Raw genomic sequence first — 21,680 nt, forward strand, 5'->3', positions numbered from 1 at the left:
CAGCTCCTGCCCACCTAGCAGTTCAAAAGCACGTCAAAGTGCAAGTAGATAAATAGGTACCGCTCCAGCGGGAAGGTAAACGGCGTTTCTGTGCGCTGCTCTGGTTTGCCAGAAGCAGCTTAGTCCTGCTGGCCACATGACCCGGAAGCTGTACGCCGGGTCCCTCGGCCAATAAAGCGAGATGAGTGCCGCAACCCCAGAGTCGGTCACGACTGGACCTAATGGTCAGGGGTCCCTTTACCTTTTAACAACCTCCCTTCAGTACAGATCCCCAAATGACTTCTCCAAGGAGTCTTCTAAGTGTCCTTATGTCCTGAAGAATCAACCAAGATTTTACACAGTATCCATTTTAAGTATAATGGCAACTTTGATTTTACTTCTTAATCTGGTCTCTTTGCAGTGCAATCCTATGAATTCTGAAGTCCCACCATGTTAGATGTTTATTCCCTGCCAGTATGTGTGCTGAGGACTGCAGGCTAGAATTGTGTATGAAAGCTGATTTCACACAATACTGCCCATATTAATGGTACATGCTGCAAGGCTGCAGCAACGTTGGCTATAGGGCCCACCAGATGCATTTATTTACTTGATGTGTGACTTAATCCTGGAATCCAGATGTAAGTGAAGGTAAACCCAACTAAAATACTTTCATTTACTTTTGCTAGTCCAACGACTGGAATTTACATGGCTTTGATAAAAATATTATGTATACCTGGGACAGGGGTCTCTTCTTTCCTGGGTTATGCTGTAAAACTCCCTATAGACTGATGGTTTTATAGAAATAACACCAGCAATAGTCTAAAGGAATTTCACTGTACAGTACTAGATCATCTCAATCCAGACTACAGTGGTACCTCTACTTACATTCACCTCCAGTTACATCTCCTTTGGGATACGTAAGCGGGTTTCGCCGCATGCGCAGAAGCACTCTACCATGCTGCGCACATGCGCAGAAGTGGTCCCTCCGGTTGTGGAAACCTCAGGATCCGACCAGAACTCCGGAAAGGATCCCATCCACAACCGGAGGTACCACTGTATTATAATGTGCTATGTGGGCATGAGATCATTGCCACAGGGTGTCACTAGAGATAATGAAATAATTTGCCAAGGCTGAAAGCTGCTCAGGAGTATCTGATGTAAAACCAGAAGAACCCAACAAATCCTGATTGAAGTATCATCTAGAATATATATTTGCTTGGGAATAAGTCCCACAGAGGGATTTATTTCTGAATAAACATACAAAGGACTGTGCTGCAATCTGTGTACACACCATACATTATAAGCATGTTTCTCTCAAAGAATCATGGGATCTTAGAATGTCGAGAGTGCCATAAATTGTAGCTGTGTGAGGAGTAAACTGAAGTTCCCAGTAAATGCATGGTGTGTATGTAGCCTTAATATCTAGGTAAATAATCTAAAACTGTTCAATAATATTGCAAATTCACATTTAATAAATAGATGGTTGAACTGCTTATAATTCCCACCCACATCTTCAGAGAAATCAGGAGTTATAGCCTTGGTCTCCCACATAGAGTTAATATTTCCACAACAGTGCTACAGAGTAAAAGTTAGTTAAGAAATGTTTCCTGGTCCAGTGTCTTTTCAGGATTTATGCAAATTTACTTAATTGCAGCAAAGAAAGCATAAATACTTGCATTTTTATTTATTTGTGGCATTGTTGTCTGAGCAGCCCAGGACCTCTGGGGAGTTCCCTTTGGTGCTGATGACACAGCAGTTTGACTTCACCCACGGAGGTGCACTCCATTGTCTCTCGAGACAGATGGATAGTAGCTCTCTGAGAGATAAACTACAGTTCCCAGGATTCTTTGGGTGAAGCCAAGTGATTTAAATTCATTTAGAATGTACAGTATGGTGTGGATGTGGCCTTGCTCTGTTCTATTTACTCTGCAGCTTATTTCATTTATCTGGCTTATAAATATGACAGTATTTCCCCCTTTTTATTTATTTCTACTTATTTAATTTGTTAGTCCCTTTTTTGCCATAACAACTCAAAGCAACTTACAAAGCAACTCACAAATACATACATTAAAAGTAGGGAAGAAATACATTAAAAGCATCCCACTCACTCTAAAAGGCCACAGATAGTTAAAAGCCAAAGGCCTGGCTAATAAATAATGTTTTTGCCTGGTGCCTGAAGATATGTAACAATGGAGCCAGGTGAGTCTCCCGAGGGAGAGCAACAAATGGGGAGCCACCACTGAAAAGGCTCGTTCTCATATTGCTTTTTTTAAACCTCTTTACATTGGCTTCCTCTCTTCATTGCATTGATTTTAAAATCTAACTTTGAAATGTTTGCATTCTGTTGCTCCAGATTATTAGTTTCCCCTGTACGTTCTTTCTAGACCCCTGAGTGCTTCTTGTTCTTACATTTCCATTTTCCTTATTTTGTTATACTTTTATAAGTCACCGCCTGCAGCTATTTCTGCCATCTAGTCCTTCCTACTCTTTAAGAGGGGCCTTCACATATTTATTTTCACATATCTTTTCCAAATGAAGTATTTTAATTCAGTCTCTCTTACTCCATTGTATTCCCTTACAAAGGAAGAAAAGGAGAGGTTAAAGAGGTATGTTTATTTAGACCGCAGGCAGGATGTTGTTTTTCTTATAAATTCTTTGTTATTATATTGCATTATATTAATCGTCATACATAGTTCTCCCTCCTGGGGTAGACAAATCTTGCCATTTTTTGGTTCCTCTCAGTTTCTCATTCTTAAGTTCAGTTCTCTATATTTCCACATCAGCTGGCAATTTTCAAAAAAACTATTCCTCATGAAAATTTATCTGCATTTTAGTGTGGGTTTCTTCTAATGTACACAGTTTTGGAGAACAGTTTTCCATAATCTAATGGATTTATCTGTGCTATATTCACTAATTTATGCATCACATTTATTTTTGTACACACTGCTTGGCTAGAGAACTGCATTGCAAAATTCAGAGAAGTGTGAATTTCAAAGGATGTTTGCGTATTTGTTTCAGAAAACATAGATTTGGCAGGTTTGTCTTTAAATGCAACCTGAAATTAATTTCTTCCCCATCCTTCCTCCTTCCTCTCATTTTTTCTGATGTATACACATTTATTTATTTTTTACATATTACTTGACTAGAAAACTACACTGCGAAATTCAGAGGTGTGAATATTGAAGGATACTTGTGTTTTGGTTTGCATATTATTTTGCGAAGTGTGACTTAGGTGTGACCTTTAAATGAAAGCTGAATATAAAAAAAATTAATCCCTAGACAAACATTAGATCCATTATCCTTCTGTGCTGTGTTTCTCCAGATTCTAAGACTGAAGGCAGGTACTGTCTTTGTCTTGATCTATTAGTGGCTGTGGAAGCCTCTTTTGGCTGAAGAACAGAATAAAAATATATATTTAGTTAATTAAATAATCTATTAAAATTCATGTAAAGAAAATACAGATTGGATAAAATTAAGCAGGAGGGAGCAGAGATTGAAAACATTCCATTCTTATTGGTTCAGGCTACTATAGAACTCCAGTATTCTTGGCAGCAATTTTGCTGGGGTGCAGTTTGATTTATAGAGCCACTTAGATTGCTTCTAACTGCCAAATTGATTTAAGAACCTCACTCAGTGTCCAATCAGGCCTTTCACCCACAAACTGAACCAATCACAGACCAGATCAAAAGCCACCAGTCATATGGGAGTTCTATCATTTCCAAGCCTCTTTTATTTCCCCAAGCTTAACTTGATTCAACCTGTGTTTTATATTTTCTTAAATATTTTTTCTCCTTATTTCAGTAATCTTCATAACTTTTAAATATATTGTTTCTATACTTCTCATCTGTTGTGAATATTTAGTCACAATCATCCAAGTTGTTTCACGCCTAACAGTCAGTTTGAACCTCGGCCTCCCAAGTCCCAGCCCATCACTGTAACCATTACACCATACTAACTTATACCATTTTTTCCTGGGATGTCTTCATCTAATAAAAGTGGTATTCTTAGTTTCATTTGACAAATGCTAGAGTGGTATTCTATGTACTGATCCATGTAACTATTTGCCAAGTGGGGGGGGGATCTATTACAGTGGTACCTCTGGTTACGTACTTAATTTGTTCCGGAGGTCCGTTCTTAACCTGAAACTGTTCTTAACCTTCAGCACCCCTTTAGCTAATGGGGCCTCCCGCTGCCGCCGTGCCACCGGAGCATGATTTCTGTTCTCATCCTGAAGCAAAGTTCTTAACCCGAGGTAACATTTCTGGGTTAGCGGAGTCTGTAACCTGAAGCTTATGTAACCCGAGGTACCACTGTAGTCTGACAAGAAGTGTTTCAGGCTTTTTAGGGCTTACAACACAGACAAGCTAAAACAGTAGGTTCCCATGGAAGTGGGGAGACAGACATCTATGAATCGGCATAGACCTCCTGGGCACACAGCTTCTCCTCAGAGGCCTCACTCTTTTTCTGCCATGAGGTAAGTCCCACTGAACACAGTCTGAATTGCTTCCAAGGCAACATACTTAGCACTCAGTTGTTAAGTTCCTAATGGCCTGTCATTTATACCAAAGTTAAATACCTTAATGTAGCATATTTGTATCACAAACGAGTACCGCTTTTTAATTCCTTACCCAATAAAGTGGTTCCCTGGTTATGAGGAAAAATATAATGAAATCTACTGCTGCCTCCATTTACTACATTTAGGCATCAAAATACCTAAAGTGGTACCTCAGGTTAAGTACTTAATTTGTTCCGGAGGTCCGTTCTTAACCTGAAACTGTTCTTAACCTGAGGTACCACTTTAGCTAATGGGGCCTCCTGCTGCCGCTGTGCCGCCGGAGCCCGATTTCTGTTCTCATCCTGAAGCAAAGTTTTTAACCTGAAGCACTATTTCTGGGTTAGCGGAGTCTGTAGCCTGAAGCGTATGTAACCTGAAGCGTATGTAACCTGAGGTACCACTGTATTGTTTCTTTTCAGGATCTGTACATGTGATCTGTTGTTAAAAGCATGGCCTGCATATTTTCTTGTTTCCAGGTTTTGAAGATGGCACCAGGATACTGCCATTATTCTTGAAGTTATCAGGGTTTTAAAATATAGATATATTTGTGTCAGAACAGAATTTATTAACAATTTCTCCCATCCCTGCACTGCCAATCTGCAGGCCCACAAGTTCCCCGTTCCAGCTGTGCGTGTTTTGTTTTGTTTTGTTTTTTAATTTGCCTAGAGGGCAAATTTATAGGTTCCTGTTTTGAAGAACCACTTTTTCTGGCAGCTTCCTCAAAGCCACAGCGCATTATTTTCTGATGTGAAACAGTCTTTGAAATAGAAGCTTGCAGAATGTATGTAACCTATAAAGGGATTCCCCGGTACAGTGGTATCTCAGGTTAAGTACTTAATTCGTTCCGAAGGTCCGTACTTAACCTGAAACTGTTCTTAACCTGAAGCACCACTTTAGCTAATGGGGCCTCCTGCTGCCGCCGTGCCACCGGAGCATGATTTCTGTTCTCATCCTGAAGCAAAGTTCTTAACCTGAGGTAACATTTCTGGGTTAGCGGAGTCTGTAACCTGAAGCATATGTAACCTGAAGCGTATGTAACCCGAGGTACCACTGTAATTATGTACGTTAGTATTTATGTGAACTAAGACAGAGGAAGACACATGAAAGGTGCTAGACTGAGGTAAAAAATATTGTTATGATAAGTATGAGACACTTGATGAATGGTAAAAAATTATCTGTTAAGATTTTAGAGGCCTGAGAGAAGTGCCAGGACATGCTGACATTACCAATAAAGGACACTGACGTTAACTGTGGTGGTTTTGTAAGCTTCCAAAATAAGCTTCACTGCAAGGTGAATGGGCCAGGTGGTAGGACCTCTCAGCTCCAGATGGTCTTGGATGATGAATTATTTGGATCTGTTCCAATCCAGCTTTTGGCACAGGAACAGCCTGAGCCCCCAATGGAAGATTTATGCCAGAGAATTGATTGAAGAAGTGCCATGTTCTTAGTTCTCCTGGACCTTTCATTGGCCATGGTGTCCTTCTGGACTGCTTATCTAGGTTGTTTTTACAAGACCTGGTCCTGTGGTGGCTCCTTATGTTCCTGAGAAACCTTTCTAGAAGGTGATACTGGGAGACAATTGTTTCACTTCATGGCTATTGCTGTCTGGTGTATCCCAGGGTTCAATACTGTCCCTTATGCTCTTTAACAGCTACATGAAACCACTGGCAGAAGTTGGAGGTTTGGGCTGCAGTGTTCATCAGTATGCTGGTACCACACAGCTTTACTTCTTACCTTCAGATCCAGGAGAGGTTGTTTTTGAACTGTGAGTTGCATGTTTTGTTGTTTGTTTTGAATGTGTATTTCTAACTTACGGATTTTGCATTCCCTCTCGCTTCATCACACATGACCAGGGGGCATGACACAGTAATGTAAAACCCAATAAAGAATAAGAACTATAACATTATTTGAAATATACCCATCTCCATCTATTTAGTATATCACTCAGTACATAGCCAAGCATCTATTGGGCCTGGCAGAAAAGGTGTCTTCAGCCGGCACCCTAAATGAACCAAAGCTGGTTAATTCCCTAATTTCCCTTTATTTAGGAACACAGGAAGATGTCTTATGATGAGTCAGGCCCATTGGTCTTTCTAGCTCAGTACTATTTAGCAATACTGACCAGCAGCACCTCTCCTGGGTTTCACAGGATATTTTCCAGCTATACTTAGAGATGCTCCACCACTGAGCTATGACTCCAAACACCTCCATTAAATTCGGCTAACTCGATAAATTGAAAGTGTAATATATGTGTCAATGTGTATATGTAAAAGGGAATTCTAGCAACAGGTGGACTGGAATTAACTTTGGTATTTGTCCAGCAATATCCCACCTTTAAAGGCTGCAGTGCTGGTTGCCAATAATTTTATTTTCTCTGGTGTGTGAGACAAAGTTTTGCTTTTGGTATGCGTTTTGAACAAAGATTAAAAGGTGGAAGTTACAAGTGACATCTGAAAAAGAAGAAGCGAAGACAATGAGTCATTAATGTCTGAATTCCAGTTCATCTTTGCCAGAAATCATACACCATGTCATTGAATCATCTCAGAAAAGGAGTGGGCTACAAAACAAACAAAAAACCATCAGCCAGGAAGTTCTGCTGACTTGGGAGATGTATCTGCTTTATTCTATGACTGACGCCAGTCTTTTGAAAGACACGTTTTAAGTTTTGTAGGCAAGGAAGACTAATTTAATAATTAAGTTGGCTAGATAATTTCTCTAATTCTTTTAAGCCATCTTGAGACATGTTTGTTTCACTTTCTTCCCCAGGCTTTCAATAAATATTTTCAGGGCAGGTTATTATTGTTATTTATGAATTTATGTATTAATAAGTAACCATGAAAAGGAATATGACAGCAATGAAATAGTAAAAACAATAAAGCCCTCAATAATCAATGAAAGAGGATTAAAGACTCAATAAATGTTAAAAAGCCATGGAAAATAGATGGATCTTTGCCGGGAATCAAAATGAGGAGAGAGTAGATACTAGGTAAGCCTCCCTGGGTATTGCATTCCATAGGCAGGATGCCACCACCAAAAGAAACACAAGGCGTGGGCTTGGAACCAAAGGACCATGCAGCTAATTCTACACCCAAGAGAAGGATTTGGACCTGTGTTTTTTTCAACAACAGCACATGCTATACAGGAAGTGACTTTTCGGAAAGGGAGGAGTTTCACAGTGGTTGGCTGCTTAAAAAAACAATCCCACTGGTTATTTCCCCAACCTCATTATAAATAAAAATTCAGAAGAAAGAAAAGAAAATTATACATGTGGCACGGCACTGTATGCCCTGACTTCTCAAATCCTCGCTTAGATAAGCAGCCACTGCCTCTTAGGCTGTTATTGTTTGTTTCACAATGACAACTAGAAACTTGGCTCTCTTTTTTTTTAGCAACAAAACAAGCCGAATCTCCCGGTTCTGCCAGAGGCCGCCGGTTCCACAGCGCGCGCGCACACACACACACACACACGTACACACACGGCGTGCAACGCCCAAGGTCGGATCCAGCATCTCTCCGTCCCCCTGGGTCTCTTCGCACAAGGCTCTGGAAGATGCTCGGGCGCCATTCCGTCCCCAGCATACAGCATCCGACCACAGAAAAAGGAGGCGAAGACGAGGAGGAGGAGGGGGGAAGCAGTAGCTGCTTGTAAGCCCTGGTTTCCCTTACCGAGGAACCGAAACCTCTATTTCCGCCTCCCCCTCCCCCACCAGCCACTTTCCACCCGCTCGCCGTGGGCTGATGTCGCTGTTGCTGGAGGGAAGTGAAAATGAAATCGACTTTTCTGAGAACTGATGAAAGCAGCGGAGCCTGCCAATGAACGGCTGCGGCAAACTTCCGCACCCCTTTCTCTCCTTCCAGCCCCCACCTCCCCTTCTCTCGCTCTCTGCACAAACAGGCCTGGAAGAGGAGCAGGAGGAGGAGGAAGGGAGGGGGGGATTTCCAAGACTCAGCTCCTCGCGGCTTCCTCCCCTTGTTTTGCTTTCGATCTGGGCTGATCTCCGCCAAAAGCAGAGGAGGAGGGAATAACTTTTAGTTTTGCTCCCGCGATTTATGCAGCCGCCTGTTTTCCTTTCCATTTTGCGTCTCTTGGCAACCGCGATAACCTTGAAGGGAACTGCCATAAATAACGCGAAACAAACTTATTGGTAAGGCATTTTTCTCTAAACAAAAACCAAAACCCAAATATTAATCCTTTGCAGATTAGGCGTTTCTCTCCCCGCCCCCCACATGCTTGAGACGTTTGCTTCCAGAAATGTTGCTATTGATCTTGATTGAAAACAAAAATAAAAGGCCAGCGCCGTTGCGGGTCATATGATTTTAGGTGCAGCTACTGGTAAGAGAATGCAGGGCTTTTAATTTCACTTTTGGATTTGCAGAGGCTGGGAAGGGATCGGCTGGAAGGACGCGTTTCTCTCGCTGGTTGTGGGGCTCTGAAACAGGCGGTTTGCTTAGGGGGTTGCCGGATGGCGAGAAATAGCAGCGGCAGAAACAAAGGCGAGGAGCGATTGCGACGGGGCGGAAGGGAGAAAATAATCTGGATTTAGGAGCACAGAATTTGAACCGAGCCCAGGAGCACCTTGCTTGGGGGACGCGGAGGAAGCAACTTTTTATTTTCACTCCCGCGGAGGTTGACGAAAGAAGCTAATGGAGCTGCTGAGCTGGTGGACACTTGTTGTTTTCGATCCCGGGATACGTTGCCCATGCGGATATTATTTCTGGCAGCTGACCAGCCTCTTCGCGGGCGTGGAAGCTAGGTGAGCGAGCCAGGGCCCCCAACCCTGCAATGCACGAAGGGGAGCTGTGCATAAAGCCGAGGGGCGGGCGGGGGAAGGATTTCTCTTCCCACCTCGGGGACTTTGAACCCAGCCATGGCGGGGCAAGGCCCGTTCCGGTAGAAATCGCTTTGCCGAGAGAGGAGACCCGGGCGGTTCCCGGGGCCCTGCGGCTGCCGCTTCCTATGTGCTTTTCCTTTCCCACTCGGTGCTGTGAAATGAGGTCGGGGAGGGGGGAATTGGGCTGGGTGGTTTCGTAACGTGTGCTTGGTACCGAAGGGCGCCGTGTGCTCTTTTTTTGCTTTTCCCCGCAGAGGCCTTGCGGCTGCCATCTCCGCTCTCCCCTGCCCCTCCCCGAGAGGCTGTATGTAAGAGGAAGAACCAGGCAGGGAGGCGGCCTTGGGCTGGAGCCGGAGAGAAAGGGAGGAAATGGCCACTTCCCGCCCTTAACTAGCAACTGGCGCTTGTGCGGGGGGGGGGGGGAGACACACCTGGAGGTGCCACTCTGCCCGCGGCGGCGGGGGAAGCCCCCGCCTCCCCCAAATACAAGCGTGACCCTTCTCCCCCCCCCCCCCGCGAAGTAGGTTGTTGGTTACACAAGCCTGGCTCGGCCACTTCCTTTTCTCCTCCGCCTCAGCGGCCGGGTCAAGCCGTGACGTGTATGCTCCGCTTGGCCAATGGGGAGCCGGCTTCGAGGCAATAGAACGCGGCACTGGATACTTCTGCGGCTCGAGGCGTGGGAGGAGAAAGGCGAGACTAGGTGCATTTTGTTCCAGGAAGCTCGGCTTATCTGGTGCAAGGGCTAGCAGATATACCCCCTTTCGCGCGCTAGCCTTACCCGTTTTTGCTTGAAGTCAGGCCGAATAGGTTGGAACCCGACGTTTTTTGTTTTTGCCGAGGGATGGTTATTATTCTAGGGCAGGGTTTGGGGAACCTGTGGGCCTCTAGGTGCTGCTAAACGGCAACTGCCATCAGCCCCCCAGCCAGCATGGCCAGTGGTCAGGGATGATGGGAGTTGGGGTTCAGGAACACAAGGTTGAGAAAGGCGGTTCTAGAATGTCACAGCTGCCTATGTTGGCCTTCTTTGTTGGTCATTGTGTTTAGGTACATGCACTTGGGGACGCGGGTGGCACTGTGGGTTAAACCACAGAGTGTAGGGCTTGCCAATTAGAAGGTTGGCAGTTCGAATCCCCGCAACGGGGTCCCCGCTCCTGCCAACCTAGCAGTTCGAAGGCACGTCAAAGTGCAAGTAGATAAATAGGTACCACTACGGTGGGAAGGTAAACCGCATTTCCATGCACTGCTCTGGTTCGCCAGAAGCAGCTCAGTCATGCTGGCCACATGACCCGGAAGCTGTACGCCAGCTCCCTCGGCCAATAAAGCGAGATTAGCGCCGCAACCCCAGTCGGTCATGACTGGACCTAATGGTCAGGGGTCCCTTTACCTTACTTAGGAAAGTGTACCTTAGAACAGAAGCTCTAGTTAGCAAATTCATGGTGCCACATGGTCGATTTACTCTGGTTTAATTAATCTAAAATCATTACCGCCCCAGTTTATGCTTTGCCACTTTTAAAGGATTTGTTCTAACAACCTTAGATTGTGGCATGGCAGCCCCTTCTTTGCTCACTGGGATTTAGCCGTAAATGTCATGTGCAGAGGCAGCAGGCATACCAGTGCAGAGCAGGTCTTTTGTGAAAACCCGGTGTGCACAGAGTTCTGTGCATGTCTTGTATGTGACTGTCTCTAAGGAGACAGCTAGAAGTCAGCAGTGGTTGCCACACTTAAAGAAGCCGCTAGAATTTTACATGAATTAAAATTTGATAGTCTGTAAACCTGCATTTCCACTTTTCGCTGAATCATGACACTGAATACAAAAGAGCCATTGAAGTGAGGGGCATAAAAGTATATTGGCTATGAATGTTGCAATGTTGTGTGCCTGTAATATCAAAATGTACTTTGTCTGCAAAAATTGCCCAGCATGAAGACTAGGCTATGTGAGAAGTAAGGGGGGGGGGGCTTCTCAGTAGTGGCACCCACCCACCTTTGGAATGCCCTCCCATCAGATGTCAAAGAGATGAGTAACTATATAACCATCTGAAGGCAGCCCTGTATAGGGAAGCTTTTTAAGGCTTTGTTTTTGTTTTATTATGTTTTTATATATGCTGGAAACCACCCAAAGTGGTTGGGGCAATGCAGTCAAATGGGCGGGGTAGAAATAATAAATTATTATTATTATTATGAGGAACACAACAACTCAATTCCAGTGAGAGTCACTCATTGAAATCAATGAAACAAGTTTTTAAACAGCAAACTTAAGCCCCATTAATTTCAAATGGACTTAAGTGCAACTGACTTTTACTGAGTGTAAGGAAGTCCTGGTCTAAAGGTTATTTGGAACAAGGGGATTTTTGGTGTTCTAAGTCTTTGTTTGGTCCAGGTTTGATTTTTCCTATCCCTAAATTGTAGCAAATTCCCTTCAAAAGAGTGGCATCCTTTGCGTTGGGCAGTCTAGAATTCCTAATTTGAGGAAATACTACCATTTTTGAAAATCTCAATCTGGTTCTCTTGGATCCCAGAGATCGCATAGGAAAAGGGCCTATCATTAACTCTTAAGATTCAGATATTCATACCAGCTCAGTTAGTATGCAAATATAAACATGGCCAGAGTCTTGGGACAAGTACTTTTTAACTTGTTCACAAATTATCTAGAGGTAGGGTGAGTAGTGAGGCAGCCAAGTTTGCTAAAGACTTCAAATTATTCAGGGGATTAAAAGACAAAAAGCAATTGTGAGGACCCCAGAAAGGATCTCTCCAAACTGGGGAATGGGTATTAAAATGGCAAATGCAGTTTAGTATGAAGTGATACTGGGGTAAAAAAAACTTCACATATACACTGATTGAATGTGAACTAGCAGTGGTGCATAGGTTGGTGAAAATGTTGATGCCGTGTGTTGCGGCAAATTCCTTTTTTGGAAATTGTTTGAAAATAGAACTGTCAATATTATAGTGCCTATTTACAGACTTTTGGTGTGACCAAACTTAGCATACTGTCCGCAGTTCTGATCTCACCTCACAAGATTGAGCCAGAAAAGGGCAGTCAAAAACAATCAAGGGGCTAGACCAACTCCTAAGAACATCTAGGCTAGCATCCTGTTCTCACTATGGCCAACAAGTTGGCTATGGGAATCCTGCAAGCAGAACCTGAGCTCAATAGCACTCTCCCCTCCTGTATTTTCCAGTACAGTCATACCTCGGGATAAATACGCTTCAGCTTAAATATTTCCAGGTTGCGCTCCGTGGAGACCCGGCAGTAACGGAATGCGTTACTTCCGGGTTTCGCTGCATGCGCAGACGCTCAAAATGACGTCACGCGCATGCACGGAAGTGGCGAAACCAGATGCGCAGTCGCATCTTGCGTTTGCTTCAGGATGCAAACGGGGCTCCAGAACAGATCCTGTTCGCATCCAGAGGTACCACTGTATTCAGAAGCATACTGCCTCCAACCAGCAGAGCAGAACTCCCCTCTAAGGAAAGCTTACAATGCTTGGTTCTTTCTGGTTTTGAAAAAAAGATGAGTAACAGGGGACATAATAGAGGTTTATAAAATATGTGATGTGGAGAGCATTTTCTCCTCTAAAAACCCAGGTCATCCAGTGATGCTGAATGATGGGAGATTCAGGGCAAACATTCGCTACCACAAGATATTGTGATCACCGCTACCATAGATAGCTTTAAAGCGGGATTGAGCAAATTCATGGAAGATAAGGCATATTGATGGCTCTCAGTCATGATTACTATATATTACCACCAGTATCAGTCAGGATGCCCCAGGTGCTGTTACTGCACTGTTCTGCTGTGGCTTTCTTGTGGGTGTCTGTTTGGCCACTGGGGGAAGAGAATGCTGGACCTGATGGCTCTTTGGCCTGGTCGGACAGGGCTCTTCCCACATTCTCAAAATAAATGTGGGCACTGGGACAAGTTTCAGTTAATTAAACTTCCTATATTGTAGCACTGACGCCGGTAATGGCGCAACATTTCTTGGGGCAGAAATTGTGCTTGTACTGAAGAATGGCCATTTAAAAATAACACCGTGGGCTATGTTCAAGAGCATTACTTAGGGATGTATTGTGTCTCCCCTTCCCATCTCAATTTAATAATAGTCCTGATTAATTTGTTGAAAACCACACATTGCTCAGCTCTAGCTGCCATCTCGTAAAATATCAGTGTGGTGTACAGTACAATAAAACACAAAACACCATTAAAAACAGTACAGTTGGTAGGCAGCTACCGAAGCCAGCAAAAATGTGTGGACCCCTTATCTGGTGCCTCCAGACACTGCTCTATGGGGAGAAAGAAGGATGTTATTTTAACATGCAATCTCTCTGGCCACCTGGTTAAAAACCCCTTCCTTCCTGGCGATAGATCATATAGTCACATCTCAGGTAATTTGCTACTTTCGGAAGCAGTAGTGGGGAACCTGCGGCCCTCCAGATGTTGTTGGACTCCCAACCAATTCCCATCAGCCTCACCCAGCATGGCCCATTAATGGTCAGGGATGATGAGAGTTATAGCCTGGAGAGCAACATCTGGAGAGCCACAGGTTAGTCACCCCTGCTTTACAGTGAGGGAGAATCAGAAGGATACACCTGCATCTGAAAGTCACACCAAATTGAGAATTCCCTTTAGGACATAAGGGTGTTGCGAGACACCCTTCGAAAACTCGGATCGTTTGTGCCACAAAGTAGCATGGAGTTGGATATAGATTAAAAACTATGGCTGTTGTTTTCACTTGCATGTAGAACTATGGTCAGATTTTAGAAACGGGTTTGTGTTACTTGCATGTAGACCAGGGGTCAGCAAACTTTTTCAGCAGGGGGCCAGTCCACTGTCCCTCAGACCTTGTGGGGGGCCAGACTATATGGGGGGGGGAGGGAATGAACGAATTCCTATGCCCCACAAATAACCCAGAGATGCGTTTTAAATAAAAGGACACATTCTACTCATGTAAAAACACGCTAATTCTGGGACTGTCCGCGGGCCGGATTGAGAAGGCGATTGGGCCGGATCCGGCCCCCGGGCCTTAGTTTGCCTACCCACGGTGTAGACAGAGAAGTGACTTTTGTTTAATTTGGCAGCATTTACTGTCAAGTAGATGTGCATAAGATTGCCACCCATAGAGGGTCTTGATTCTAGTCACAATGGGTTTACCCAGAGGAGCACTGATTCTCAAAAGTCTCCAGCTGCAGAAGCCTCATTCCATCCAGAAATACTTCTCTTGTTGGGGCATATTGTACATTATTCCTGCTGGGCTGCAGTTTTAGAAACTATTGCAGCTTCCAAACTGCATTGATGCCTGCTCTGCTTTACTGGCACAAGTGCCTTTCGGAGCACAGCCTGAGTTTGTTACTTCATAAGCATGAGTCATTCTTCCAGTGTTAAACAAGAACAAAATGTGCTCTCAACATGATGTTCTTTACAGTAAGGTACTCTTAGCATCAATGATTTGTTAAAACACTGCCTACTGCTGTAATGCTGAATGCTTCTTATGAGTTTTGTTTTCTGTTTAAGGGCACTTTTGCCATGCTGCTTATGAATGGGGAGGAGGTACAGGGCTACCAATACAATTCTGAATGTGTGATCTCTGTGCAAAGGGGAAACTAATAGGCTGGGCGGCTGAAAAGATACTTGTGGCGTGTCCAGGGTTTTGTACGTAGCCAGTGGGTTTAGAAAAACAAACTTGTGTTTTTGTATCAACGTTAGATTTCCATGCCATGTCACAAACTACTTTGGAAAGTCCCCCCCCCTACATTTTAAGAGTAGCCATATGAAATGCGCCACTTAGGTAAAAGAAGTCTGCAAGTTCAAAGCCTGTCCCCAGCCAGACTATAGAATACTATTTGTACAATTATTTGCATACTGACCTTTTTCTTTGCAAAGATATCTCAGATTATGAAGTTTAAAAAAAAAATACAGAGATGGATGTTCAAACTGTGGTCTGTGAACTTTGTTCTGTGGTCTGCGAAAAGGTTGTACAGTCAAGAATAACTGTTCTTGGCTGTGCCTGTGTTTTATTTTTTATGATAATGGAGGCCTTTTGAACCAGGGCTGGATTATCAAATAGGCTAACAAGATTCTGGCCTAGGAGCTGTGATTTTCATTCATAGATAGATAGATAGATATATCTTTATTGTCATTGTCCCATGCAGGACAATGAAATTGCAATAGTAAGATATATAGTATATATATATATATATCTATATATATCTAATATATATTTATAGTATATATATATAGATATATAGTATATATATAAGATATATAAAATAGTAAGATGCTGGTGCAGTCTACTAATTTCCCTCTAAGTATTTTCTGAAATAGTGGTCTAGACTAGGGTCCCATCTGCACTATACATTTAAAGCTGTATGATATCACTTTAAACAGTCATGGCTTCCACCCCAAAAAATCTTTATTAAAAGTGCTGAGAGTTATGGCGAGACCCCAATTCCCCTCAAGGAAGTAAACCCAATGTGGTTTAGCAGCCAGTCTCTCTTCCCAGGGAACTCTGAGAATTGTAGCTCTGTGACAGGAATAGGGGGTTCCTAACAAACTGCAGTTCTTTGGGGAAAGCCATGACTGTTAAAAGTGGTATGATGTCATCTTAAACATATAGTGCAGATGAGGAAACTCCTGCTGCTAAACTGGTGTCTAATGTATTGCTCTGAGGCAGAGAGGAGGTCTTCTTATCTGGGTAGCCCAGGACCTCCATACACACTGTCCAGGCTTGCGTCCCAGGAATGTCATTTGGCTGCTGCCAGTGCAGCAGTTTGACTTCACCCTCAGAGGCACACTCCATTGTCTCTTGAGGCAGAGAGATGCAGATGACCGCCTTAAACACGTAGTGCAGATGAGGCCTAGTTGTCAGAGCAGTAGGCAGGATAGTCATCGACCAAATTGGTGGTTGAAAACAGAATGTTGAAAGAAATCCAAGAAGTTTATTTAATCATGTATGGACCACTTTCTTTATATAAAATATCCAAAAGTGGTTTATAAAAATAAGAAGCCAAAGATTCTTAAATCAACAAAGAGCCAAGGGCCCCAAAACAAAACATATATACTGATAATATAAATAAAGAGCAAATATTTATATATATATATTTAAATCAAATGTCCAACCTATAAAACTCTTAAAATAAACAGTACTAAAGATAATGAAGACAGTGACAGCGATGACTCCAGTGACCAAACTTGAAAGTGAGATGACTGAGTGACTTCACAGAGCTTTGCTCACAAAAGCAGATGCATCCATTGCATTAGAAAGGTAAAGGTGTGGTTACTAAAACATAAATTAGGCATGTGCTTTGATTTTTAGAAGGGAAAAAAGTTTACTAAGTGGTCCACTGAGACCCCAGTAATTTTTCAAGTGATATTTGAAGGTGGAGGCGGCGGCAGGGATTTTGAGAAACACTGTTAGTTTATTCTACTTCCAAATTTATGACATGTCTACACATACATAGGACACATAGCCCCTCCACAAATATCTGTGCATCAAATACGGGAGCAATTGGCATCCTCATCAGAGTGCTGAGCTAGGTAAAGAACTGCCCTGAAATTTACAGGTGAAGGGCGGTATACAAGTTTAATAAATAAATGGGGGGGAATAGAAAAAGACCCTGCGCTATGTCTGCTGTACTTTACTTTTTTCTACTGCCAGTTGTAAAATTGGTGGCCTCCTGGTGGGGCAGAAAGAATTGCACGGGGAAGCTTTTCCAGGGCTTGCCACCCCTAGTTAAAAAAATTGTTTTACTCACACGTTTGTATGGTTCTAAGATCACAATGGGGAGCAAGTAGTTCCTTTTGTTTTGTTTTCTCACCCATCGGGTTGGTGTTACAACTGGTCTGTCTCATAAAGTTGAATTGGCATTTTAAAGAAATGAAGATTGCAAGGCATTCTGCCTTCTCAGAATGCTACATTTGTGATTAACAGTACTCAGAAGGGTGGGTATTACGTCTAAGGGCAACAGATCTCAAAGAGTGTGTGGCTACCAGTCACACGCCTACTCAACACCAAGTGACACTGTAGCATAGCTCCTGATTCCCACAGTCAGCCCATGCAGAAATCTCCACTGATGAAACCCAAACATCAAATGTTTGTAACAGTAGAACAAGCTGCATTCATAGAAAAGCTGCTTAGTCATGGGGAAGTCCAGCACACCTTGTCAGGCAAAATCCCCCTTGGCAGGTTGCAAAAAGGATTAATTTTGTAATGTATGAGACTGAACTTTTCCCTTTTCCCTGCCATATGTGTGACAGTTGTGCAGTTAAGTTCTTCATTGTAATACTTAAAATTAAAATCACCAGTCTGTAATCGCAAGCAGCCTACTCTAGTATAACTCCATGTGCCAGCTGACTTGATAACAGCCATGCATGCCAGCCAGATGGAGATGCTAAGCTTCCTTGCAAAAGGCTAGTTGTCTGTTGCAGAATGCGCCTGGCACCCAACTAATTTCGAACACTGTAAGATGGGCCATTGCTCTGATCCAGCAGGCTCTTATGTTCTTATGTTATCATGTGTAACTAGTATAAACACTGTGGGGCTATTACCCTGGTGTTACAGGGAGATGCACTGGTAGATGAAGCTGTATAATCATGCTCCAACAGAAATTAAGCCATAGCTCTCTGGTACATTAATATATTTAGCATTGACTATAAATTACTATATGTGTGCAAGAACTCCAAACTAAATCATTTATAGCAGGTGCGGGAAACCTTTGGCCTTCCTGATGTTCCTAAACTACAATTTCCATAATCCTTGGCCTTTCTTGCTGGGGCAGGTGGGGATAGTAGTTCAACATCTGGAGGACAAAAGGTTCCCCATACCTGGTTTGTGGCATGCCGTGTAAATTTTTGAGCATCTTTAGGGGGGGGGGAATAGCCTCATTCTGTAATAGTTAAAGGCACTGAATAGCATACATATCCCCTGGCACATGTGACCGAGTATTACTACTTCATTTATGTAAACCTAAAACCAGCAACAAAAAAGTAATTCACACACGGCAAACAGAAAATAAAACTCATAAGAAAGTTTGCACAAACAGCCAGGGGCTGTGGGGTTCAATACTACAGTGGCAGGCACTGCTTTTGCAATAGCCAAGTAATGGTAATTTCCTGCTAATTATGTTATTGTTGTTGTTATTATTTGCAATTGCAAAAAAAATGCTTTCATTATCCTTTGGATGTGGTTCAGAGTGTTCACCTTTGCAACTCAACATTACAGCAGGGCTTGAGTGACAGAAACAAAGCACAAATGAGCAAGTACAAGCAAATGTCAAAATGCCCAATTTGGAAAGTCTTGTGCTTGGGAAATTTCCAAGTCCTTAAAGGTGAAGAGAGGGATAGGGGTGGGGAACTTCACTTTCTAAAGAGATCATCTTTATTTCCAGTCATCTGTCTAGGCACAGGTGATCTGTAGGTGGGAATGTCTGTACCCCAAAGCCATGGGTTAATCATGCTGAGAACTGGAGGGTTACAAAATAGGAGAGGTTTTTTATGAACAGCTAGAACAACCCCGCCCAGGTAATAAAACAAACTCTTTAATCAAATATCACATACCTTTATTGCACTGAGCAAATAGACGTTGCTCATGATTACAAAGAACAGTTTTACAAAAACAAATATTACTATGAATAGCAAGTACACCTTGTGATTGTGAAGCTTGTACCCCAGATACTTGAAATCTTGTGCTCAGGCACGTTCCACACTAAAACATTTGGTGCCTTTTTTCTGATTTCTACTCAGAAATTAAAACATACTCCCTGTCCTTTTATAATACCACATAAAAGGGGGTTAATGAAATGGTCTTTTAAGAACCGATTTGTTCTTAGCCTCAACTTCTGTGTATTCTAAAGGGAGAAGCTGTGCTTGAAATATTAGCATACTTTTCCTAATTGACATATGAGTGCATTCTGTAACCCAAGAACAAATCGTTTTGTAACATGCAGCTATCAGAAAAGAGCCCATAAACAATAAAAGTATCAGTGTTTTGTTTTGTTTTTTCTTTTGCCATGACTGCAAATTGCAAAATTCAAATGTGTTGCTTTGAATTTTGGACTGGCTTGAATACTGCTCTTGTTTGTTGAAGGTGAGAGAGTCAGTATGACAGTCTCCTGAAAAAAATGAATGTGCTACCAAATAAATCTCTGAAAACCATCACGTGCTTTTACAGAATTGGGCCCATTTATTTTAATTCTCCCTGCTTTCAGTACACACGATTTAAGTGATACCTATTAAAAGTATCCTTTGTGATATAAACTTCTAATACAAGAATTAATATTTAATTCTGTTGTAAGTGTAAGCAGCAATTTTTCCTCTGTGCAGTTTTGGCTTCCAAATTTCCCCAATACCCCAGGGCCTTGCAGGAGTTGATAAAAGAAAGGAGCACTCTGATCTCCTATATACATATAAACATAAGGCTGTCATCACACAGTTCTTTTCACTGAAGGATTTGTAGTGCCTCATCACAATCCTGGATTTGCATGAAGTCAGGGCTGGGGAAGTGAGCAGAAGAGAAGGCAGGGTGCACAACAACAGGGTCATGGCATGGGAGTGAGAAAGGGGAGACACTGAGAGGGAGGAAGTGGTGCTTTAGAACAGCGGCACCAGGGATGGAGGAACACAGAGACAGTTTTAAACAACAGCCGAGGTTTGAATACAGCAAGGATGGAGGGACACAGGGAGCTTAGAAGTTGCAGTTTGCGGGAGGAGGAAGATGCAGAAGGTTACTGTGAGTTGGTTTGGGTGCAAGTGGGGCTGCAGAAAAGAGAAACATGGCTTCAGAAATGGGCTTAGGAAGGTGAAAAGTGATCTTAGTACAGTGGTACCTCAGGTTAAGAACCTAATTCGTTCCGGAGGTCTGTTCTTAACCTGAAACTGTTCTTAACCTGAAGAACCACTTTAGCTAATGGGGCCTCCTGCTGACACCGTGCCGCCGTAGCACGATTTCTGTTCTCATCCTGAAGCAAAGTTCTTAACCTGAGGTACTGTTTCTGGGTTAGCGGAGTGTGTAACCTGAATTGTCTGTAACCTGAAGCGTATGTAGCCCGAGGTACCACTGTAGTCGCATGAGGTGGGAAGGGAAGTTCAAAGGGGTTAATGAGGGAATGGCTGAGTGGTTGGTGAACAGAGGGAGCAGGGACACAGTCCCCAAATGCAGTAATAGGTGTAATGTAATTTGTTTGGTTTAGGGAGCTCTCATTTCTTTCATGCATCTTGTCACAGAATTAATGTGAAATATAGCCTGCCATTCACTAGAGGATTAGCTAAAGTTTCCTAGTAACTGCCTATGACCTTATTGTCTACTTTCTCAGTCATAGTTAGATGTATTCTTGGTGGGTTCATTTATGTCTTCAAGTACAAATTCCTTTTGCTACCTTTGGAAGCAATAAGAAAGGGGTTAGATGAGGGAGCGGAACTTGTGGCCCTCCAGATGTTGCTTGACTACAGCTCTTATCATCCCTTACCATTCACCGTCCTGACTGAGGCTCAGTCTAACACTATCTGGAGGACCACAGATTCCCCACTGCAGTGTCTAGGTGATAGATAGGCAACTGCTGGTTTGCATTCTGCTGCTTTTAGTCTCCTCCCTCATAGACTGTACTGGTCAGGCAATAATGCACAAGAGACGTGGTTTAGCCCATCCTTCTTACATGTCACTTTGAAGGCCCAAAGTTCATTGGCCAGGGGCCCGTGAAGTTGTTGCAGTAAGTGTCACCAGTGCTTTTTTTTTCTAAAAAAAATGTTTAGGGGTACTCTCATTTTCCTACTCATATTCAAATACTGCCCCTCAATGAGGCCAGACTTAGATTCACAAAATGTTTAGGGGTATGCGTACCCCTAAAAAACACTGAGTGCCACACTTTTAAACAACAAGAAAAGAGAGGTGCCAGTACTGTGTACCCTTGAGTACCCCCTGAAATCAAAAAAAGGTCAGGTCTTCACATACGTAGAATTTTTCTTTATTATCTGCTAGGTTTTTTGGTGGGATGGAAGTCTTCTTTTGTTTGTGGTAGAAGGCTGCTCTTCATTTTTGTTCAAATGAGAAAGGAAGGGTTGGAGAAAGACCTTGAATCAATGAGTGCATGTAGTCTCTCTTTCCTTGACAATGCACACAGGCACTGACTTAGAATTTATTTTATGCGCCAAGAGCATGAGCATGAAGGAACACAGTGCCGTTTAGCTGCCTAGCTTCTCTGTAGTACTAATGCGAGTGCCAGAGCAAGAAAAGTGATCCACTTTTAATGAGGAAATTGCGCTCTGGAGGCTTGTCTGAATTAGGAAAACATATGAAATGTTGTATATTTTATCTCTCTGCACACTTT

At 43.0% G+C, this 21,680-nt stretch overlaps 1 protein-coding gene and 1 long non-coding RNA gene across 2 annotated transcripts in view; one reads left to right on the top strand and one right to left on the bottom strand.

Moving 5' to 3' along the window:
- Positions 1–5,165: 5,165 nt before the first annotated feature.
- On the bottom strand, positions 5,166–8,911 carry LOC128420712 (uncharacterized). The gene is made up of 2 exons (XR_008332093.1): positions 8,007–8,911; positions 5,166–6,984 (listed from the first exon to the last, which is right to left on the bottom strand). It is a non-coding gene; the product is annotated as an uncharacterized LOC128420712 (long non-coding RNA).
- Positions 8,912–8,942: 31 nt separating this feature from the next.
- Positions 8,943–21,680, top strand: part of IRF2 (interferon regulatory factor 2) — a 35,008-nt gene continuing 22,270 nt past the window's right edge. The window contains exon 1 of the mRNA XM_053402523.1: positions 8,943–9,288. The gene's annotated coding sequence lies outside the window, so the exon portion shown is untranslated. The remainder of the gene's footprint in view (positions 9,289–21,680) is intronic.

This window comes from Podarcis raffonei, chromosome 9 (genome assembly GCF_027172205.1).
Source record: "Podarcis raffonei isolate rPodRaf1 chromosome 9, rPodRaf1.pri, whole genome shotgun sequence".
In the NCBI taxonomy this organism is placed as follows: Eukaryota; Metazoa; Chordata; class Lepidosauria; order Squamata; family Lacertidae; genus Podarcis; species Podarcis raffonei.